Below are 7723 nucleotides of genomic sequence, written 5' to 3' on the forward strand. Positions count from 1 at the left end.
AACTTAAAAACCTGTCTGTCAAAAAGACAGGCGGAGTGGGCGGGGTGGGGGGAACATGGGAGGGAACTTGGGGACACCAGTGAAGGGAAGGTGGCACTGAGGTGGTGCTGGTGCTGGAACAGAGCATGTCTGAAACTCAACTAGGGATAACTTTCTAAATCACCAGGGCTTCTGTAGCACTGTCATCCCGTTGTTCATCAATTTGCTTCAGTGGGCACCAGTAACATCTCCACTGTGAGACTTGTTGTTACTGTTTTTGGCATATTGAATACGCCACGGGTAGCTTGCCAGGCTCTGCTGTGCGGGCGGGATACTCTCGGTAGCTTCCAGGCTCTCCGAGAGGGACGGAGGAATCGAACCTGGGTTGACCCTGTGCAAGGCAACCGCCCTACCTGCTATCTTCAAAAAAATAAAACTTCAATGGAAACAACAGCAAAAAGAACTATTGAAGGTCTCCTGGCTTGGGGAAGCCTCGGCTTGAACAAGAGGCCCCCACCCTGCCTATGTAGGTGCTGCCCCACCCTGGGAAGGAGGAGGTCACTGGGCCAGCACTGGACAGCAGCCAGAGGACGGCATGTGAGGAGGAGAAGTCTGTTTGGTGACCACAAATGTGTCACTAGGTCACATGATGGGAAGGCCATGAGCAGGAAGAGGTAGAACCTGAGTCCGTGGAAACGAGTCCCTCAGAAGCCAGCTGCTCTCCCTGGAGGGAGTCAGCAGGAAAGGGGTGAAGACATATTTGTGCCCCGTCCCCAGGCAGCTGAGGGCAGCATGCGGACTGTGTCCAGGTCATAAATCCAAGACTGTGTGTCCCTTTCATCAGCTGCCTGCGGACAACTCCTTGCCATTTCCCCGCTGGGACGCCCCTTAAAGGACCTTGGCCGAAAGGGTTAACGTCTCATTTCCTCTCATCGTTCAGCCCCTAATCCGCATCCTGAGCTGGGCGCATTCCAAGCCCACCTGGAGCAGGTCACAACGAGCCCGGCCCACGGCTGGCCCTTCATTTCCCCTGGCAGCAGATTAGATGGGGCACCCATTAATCACTCATTGCTCCGGGCCTCGCTGCTGGCCAGCCCCGGGCAGCCGGCCAGCTGGCTGGAGGGTGAGGCGGGCCTACCCGAGGGTGGCTGTCCCGTGCCACCCTTCTGAGAGCAGACACGGCAGCAGCCCACCTGCCCCACTGCCCCCTGGAGGGGAGAGGAGAGGCTGGGCGCACACACACTGGTGCCCGCCCCAGCATCACCCTTGCAGCAAGGATCCGGGCGTGGGCCCCACGCACAGCACAGGCCGTCCAGGAAGGGGTGGGCGGAGTCTGCTGGACACTGAGTCCTCACAGAAGCGACCATGGAGGGACAGGTGGTGACTCAGGGACAGGAGCCTGCACGAGACCCACACAGCCAGGAGGCTGTCCCCAGAAGTGACCCCCCCCCACCCTGTCACTCATGGCCTCCTCACCCCCATGGGGAAAAGTAAGGGAGAGGCAACTATCTACCTGTATCTTATGTCTCCTGAGGAATCTGAAACGGGGCTGGAGGGTGGGAGGGAAGGCTGTGGAGTGACAGAGCGACAGGCAGCTCTTTATGATCTGTTCATTGCTTGGGTGACCGGGCAAGGCAGCGGCATTTAGCCTGACATTTAGCCCTGCACACGTTCCCTGTGCCTGAGGTACAGGTTTTGTTTCTGCAGACACTTGTTATGAGCATTGTTTGCTGAGATAAAAGGGTAACAACTACCTCCCCCACCTGCCATGTAGGCCTCGACCTACCGCTCTGCCTGTCCCAGCAGCCTGCGTGTCCGTGCCAGCCCCCCACACTGGGCTGGGCACCTGTTACAGGTGGGGAAACTGAGGCTGGATGTGGCGTGGAGGTCTCTGTTTCAAAGGCTGGTAGGGCAGAGTGGTCTCAGCGGACGCAGATGGGCTGCCAGCACAGCGGACCCGGCCTGATCTGCAGCTCCAGCTCTTTGGGGCGCTCCCGAACCAGCCAACCGTCCCCGTCTCTTTCTCACTCCACACTAGCCCAGACCCAGGAAGACGCCCACAGCAGACCCAACAGGAAGGCTCTGCCCATGGTGGGCCGGGTTCGACCCCCAGCACTGCATATGGTCCCTGAGCCCCACCAGGAGTGAGCCCCGAGCATCACCGAGTATGCCTCTCCTCCCACAAATAAAAAACGAAGTCCACAGAGAATTCACACAGGATGGTTTACAGAGGGTTGGCTGTGTATTCACAAAGCACATCCAGCACTCTTCACCCAGAGGGAGTCAGCCTGGGCTGGCCTTGGGTCCAGCGCCCACTCCTTCAAGACAAGGTCAAGACATCTTTGTACAGGATCCTGCTGGGGAGCTCGCTGGAAAGGGGCGGGGCACATCAAAATCAATGCCCTGGGGTATAGCAGCACCCCTGGGTGTGGCCCTGGTGCCCCCAGCACAGCCCGGGCTCAGCACAGCTTTGCCTGCCTGAGCGCCAAGACCTCGGGCCTGCACCACCTGGTGAAGCGTTTCCTAGTCTGGCCTCCCGACCCCAGGCACCACTGGGGAAGCTCCAGACAACAGCGAAGAGGAATCTGCCACCTGGGAGAGCGGCTCATCAGCTCGCCACCACCAGGGCCTCTTGGTCCTGGCGCCCCAGAGCAGGACTGGCAGGCAAACAGCAGATGGGACAGTCTTGAAAATGCCAGGGGCTGCAGAGGGGAGGACGCTTGCCTTGCACTCGGCTGACCCAGGTTCGAGCCTCAGCCCTCCATAGGGTCCCCCAAGCCCTGTCAGGAGTGATCCCTGCGTGCAGGGCCAGGAATTAACCCTGAGCACCACCTGGGGTGGCCCAAGAACCAAACTAAATAAAATGCCAGACCCCGGGCCTTGCTACTACTCTGGAATCTATATGTGAGACCACTGTGTGTGTGTGTGTGTGTGTGTGTGTGTGTGTGTGTATGTGTGTGTGCGCGCGTGTGTGTAAGAGTCAGGTTCCCCACAGTTCAATCAGGAGCTTTCATTCAAGGTGCAATGCAATGGGTGATGTCTTGGGCACGGGTACTGGGGGCAGGGCAAGAGGGATTCAAGCACCAAGTACAGCACCCACAAGTGCTCACTAAACACATGTAACTGCATCACACCAGCAAAACTTGGAACCTATGAGAAGATGGCAAAGCAGGCCCAGGGGCAAAGAGCTGGGGGTTCCTAGCATCAGCACATGGTCCTCCAGGAGAGGAATGGAAAGGGGGGATCCCGAGAGGGCATGACAGGGCCGGAAGCCCCACCCATGCCAGTTCCAGCCCAGGTACCCCTTAACTCCCAGTCCAGCCCTTCTAGCACCTTATTTCCAGCAGAAGACACCAGAGCATACACACCCACATCTGGGAGTGCGGGGGTGGGGGGTCATGACTCTGCACACGGAAGGACAAGCAGGGTGAGTTGGAGAGGAGGAAGGGAAATGGGGGGGGGTGGGGGATGGACAAGCACAAGCAAGTTGTCATCTTGGGTCCATGACGGATCACTCGTGCTGCCTGGCCAAGGCGCTGCCTGGAGACACTTGAGGTTCCTGGGGACCTCAGACACAGCCACCGGGACAGTCCCGGCTGACTAGAGAATATGAGGGAGCAGGAGAACTGGGTGCAGGAAGGGGGCGGGGCTTGTGCTGTCAACTCTGGGGTCACTTACTGGCAAAATACTCACTAGGAGAGGGGAAAACAGAATATCCTGGTGCATGCCAGCTCCACACAAAGACAGGAAAATGAATGATTTCAGGCAGGAGCAAGCTGGGGTGATCTAGAAGCAATAAAGTAGACTCCAACTAGGACACCCAGATGAGGAACAGGAAAGATAGACCAGTGAGCACAGTGCTGGCCTTGCACAGACCCGGATTCGATCCCCAGCACCCATATGGTCCTCGAGCACTACCTGAAGTAATCACTGAGCATAGAACCAGAAGTAAAGCCTGGTGTAATAAAAAATAAAAATAAAAATAAATAAAATAAACCCAGATGAAGAGCCAGAAGAGAGTACAGTGGTTAGGGCACATGCTGACCAGGGTTTGATCCCCAGCACCATGTGGTCCCTTAACCATGTGCAACCCTTTAGCTTCTGAGCACCATTAGGGTGGCCAGAATAATCCCCAGAACCACAGGGCCTGAGCACCCTTGGGTCCTCAGGTCTTGGTATTGCCACCAGCCTGATTGGCTGAAAATCTCTGGTGGGGCCCCAGGACTCCCAAGCCCCTCTGGAGGTTCCCCAAAAACATCAAGCTGAAGACCACAACATGAAGAATAACCTGAGTCAGTCAGTTCTACGCTTGCACTACCTGAAACTTCTGCTCACAGTCCTCATCTTCCTGGCAAGCCTCCCTTCCCGCCAGTCTCTCCCTTCCCTGAACTCCTCTTCACACTTCAAAGCCCAGATGTAACTTCTCTCCTCCACCCCCCATAAGCAGAAGGAAATCTACTCCCACCTCTGTGTCCCCGGTGTTCTGCAAAGCCCCAATATTTTCACATTGCCTTGTAGTGAGTTTTTTATTTTAATGTCTCTTTCTCTCTGGGCAGCGATTTATCATCTGCTGTCAGGAAGCTGAGGGTGAGGATGTTGTCTGGTTCTTGGTGTATACACCCAGCTCACAGGAGCAGCTGCTGGGCACAGCAGATACTCAGAAATTTCTGCTGCAGAAAAATTAAGTAGAAGTGAAGAATGGGGCAGCCCTGTGATTTTGAAAGGAATGATGTGGCGAAATCAGAATTTTAGGAATATTAATCTGTCAGCATGAAAGAAGATGGATTAAAATGAAGAAAGCAACTTGTGGCCGGGAGTCAAGAGGGGGAGATTATTACTGTAAATTGGACATGGTTTAAGGTGGGGGCAGAGGGAACGGAGACAGAGGGGGGAAAAATTCCCTGAGATATCACAGAAGAATGTGAATGGAACTTGGTAATAAATGAGCTATAAATGTGGGGGACAGGATAGCAGAGGTGGGGTCTCAGACATCAAGCATCACTGCCAAGTGGGAAAAAGTGGTGCTGTGGCGAGAAATGTGGGGGAATGAGGAGAGCGCCAGTCCCTGGCCTCTCTCTAGATAATTACCGTCACAAGCACTTTTAAGCAAAAAAAAAAAAAAAGAGGCTGTTAAATGTTCTTTTTCCCTAGTAGTGAGTCAGTGAGCATTTCTTCGTGGTAGAGTAGTAGAAAATGAAGGTGAGTCCAGCCTGGTTTCTCCAGCTGGGCCTGGAAGACACTTCTGGCGCCGAGCCACAGCCCTTCTCAGTGAGGGCTCCCGAATTCTGTCACCCAAACGGGCTTCCAGGCCGGGACCTCTGGGAAATCCCTGCTCCAACCTTGCAGAGGCTTCCAGGGAAGTCCCAGGGCTCCCATCTGCTTCCTCGCATTCATTCCAGGGCGAGGATTTCGTTTTCTAAAGGAATTCCACCATAGTGCCAACAAAAATCTGTAGGTATGGGTAGTGCTTGTATTTAACTCACACTTTTGAAAACTCGTTCGTTTCTTTGGGTATGAGACCCAATAAGACCCCATTACATCCCACCACTCACTGCCTTATCAGGAAAAGACAAGAGAGTCTGCTTTTAGCAGCGGTGTTGTCGGGTGTGTTGTGTGCCTCGGCGCCTTCAACCGAGAAAAGGTAGTTGGGCAACATGATGCCCTGGACCTCTCCGGGATCTCCCTTCAGATTCTCCACCAAGTACCCCATCATCACCTCTGTTTCTCCGACCCAAAGCTTCCCGTGCGCACGCGGCCGGCAAAGGAGCAAGCGCAGCGCGGTGCAGGGCTCCAGGAGGTCGGGAGGAGACGCGAGCAATGCAACTCGAAGAGGCAGCGGGAAAGTTGGGTGTGGACAGCTCAGCAAACGCACCCGACCCACAAAATCGGAAGGCGGATGCTAAGTGGGCCCGAGAGCACCCTAAACACCTCTCCGGTACGGCGGGTACTACTTCCAAGCAGAGGAGAGGATGCACCTCGGGGACCTCAGGCTCCCAGGTGAGCTCGCTGCGAAGGCTAGTCCCGCGCGCGCCCCGGCCGCGGCAGGTACCGGGAGGTGCGGGAGGGCGCGCCGGGCGTTGGCGCTCGCACGGGCGCCGGCCTGCCGCGGCTCGGGGACACGCACGGGATTTGAGACTTCCTAGAAAACCGAGTGGCCGCGGCCCGCGGCTGATGCGCGCGGGAGGCAGGAGCGGCTCCCGGGGGGCCCCCGGCGGGGCTGCAGGGGCGCGCGGGCCGGTGCGCGCTGCTCCGCCGCGCCCGAAGAGCGCGGGCCCGTCGGGTGGCCAGGCCGGACCGTCCCTAGCGTCTCACGTGGGGGACAGAGCGAAGCCCCCGCAGCCACACACGCGCTGCGGCCGCGCCGCCGTCCGCACCCGCCGGGCGCGCTGCCTCCCCGAGTTCGCCGAGGACGCGGCGCCCACCCCCCACCCCAGCGCCCCGGACACACCCCCCTGCGCCCCGCCGGCTCCCGGGAGGTGCACGGTGACCAGCGGGGCGCGGGCAGCTCTGCTCACCTGGCGCTCCGCTCGCCCCGCGTGGCTCCCGCCGCCCGGCAGCCCCGAGCCTGCCGCCGCCCCCTTCCTGCTCGGGCTTCCGCGGCGCCCCGGTCACGCGTTGGGCTGCGCGGACGGCCGGCGGCTGCGACCCGAGAGCCCGGGACCCGCGCGGCGCGCTCGCTCCTCCACCCCTGCGCGGGCCTCCTGCTGTCATCGCGCGCCGCGCGCGCCGCCCCCTGGTGGCCGCCTCGGGAAGCGCGGGCCCCAGCCGCCCGCCAGCCCGCGCGCTCTACCGCTCTCGGCCACACGGACCCCTGGGTACCAGGAGAGATGTCCGGTCCACAAGGGCTGGGTCAGGAGGAGAAGGAGACCCAAGGAGACTGACCATAGGGGAACAAAAGTGGTCAGGGAAGTGAAGGATAGGCCTAGAAAGCGTAAAAGGCGTGAGAGCAGAGGGAAGCAAGAAAGAGACGGTCTAAGCTAGGTGAGTTAGAAGAGCGCTGACCTTCGGTGGGTGGTGGGTGGTCTGGGGGGCACACCCGTGTGCTCAGGGCTGACCCTGGCTCTGTGCTCAGGAATCACTCCTGGAAGGGGCTTGAAGGTCTATATTTGGTGCTGGGGGATTGAAACGGGGTTCTCCGGACCCTTTAATCACTGTACCCTCTCTTCCACCCTTACTGGAGAGGTTTACTTTATGATATTTTGTTTGTTTGAGGGTCACACCCGGTGGTACTTCTGCAGTCTGGAATCATTTCTGGTGAGGCTTGGGTGCTAGGGATCGCATGCTAGCCAGCTGCATGCAAGGCAGGCATCTTACCCACTAAGAGTTTTATTATCCTAAGCTTGTGGGAGCCTCCAAGAGGATGAAGCCCAGGAGAGACAAGGCATCCTTGTGTTGGAAAGAAGCCCTGAGGAGATGAAGCTGAAGAAGCAGGTCCGCAGTGCTAAGCCAGAGCGATAACCCAGTGATTGTGGATGCAGAAGGAGGGGTCCAGTCCACAGAGCCACAGAGCCATGTGCACTCACAGTAGCCACCACACTCAAGTCCGCACACAAAGCAAGACCACAAGTCTCCCTCCAGGGGCTAGGGGAAAGGATAGCCTACTCTGCCAGACCTCTTCAGCATTAGACAGCTTGGGAAAGAAAAAACATGTGGCCTGCTCTTGTCTGTGGCCTGCCTCTGGTCACTGGCAGGAAAGCAGGCAAGCCCATTGCAAGGAACATAGCAGCAAAGCAGCATCACTCTC

General features: G+C 57.8%; 1 protein-coding gene across 1 annotated transcript in view; it reads right to left on the minus strand.

Moving 5' to 3' along the window:
- THSD4 (thrombospondin type 1 domain containing 4) overlaps nucleotides 1-6641 on the minus strand; it is a 627447-nt gene extending 620806 nt beyond the window's left edge. Inside the window, 1 exon segment of the mRNA XM_055132044.1 lies at nucleotides 6495-6641. The gene's annotated coding sequence lies outside the window, so the exon portion shown is untranslated.
- Between the last annotated feature and the right edge of the window lie 1082 nt (nucleotides 6642-7723).

This window comes from Sorex araneus, chromosome 3 (assembly GCF_027595985.1).
Source record: "Sorex araneus isolate mSorAra2 chromosome 3, mSorAra2.pri, whole genome shotgun sequence".
NCBI lineage: Eukaryota > Metazoa > Chordata > Mammalia > Eulipotyphla > Soricidae > Sorex > Sorex araneus.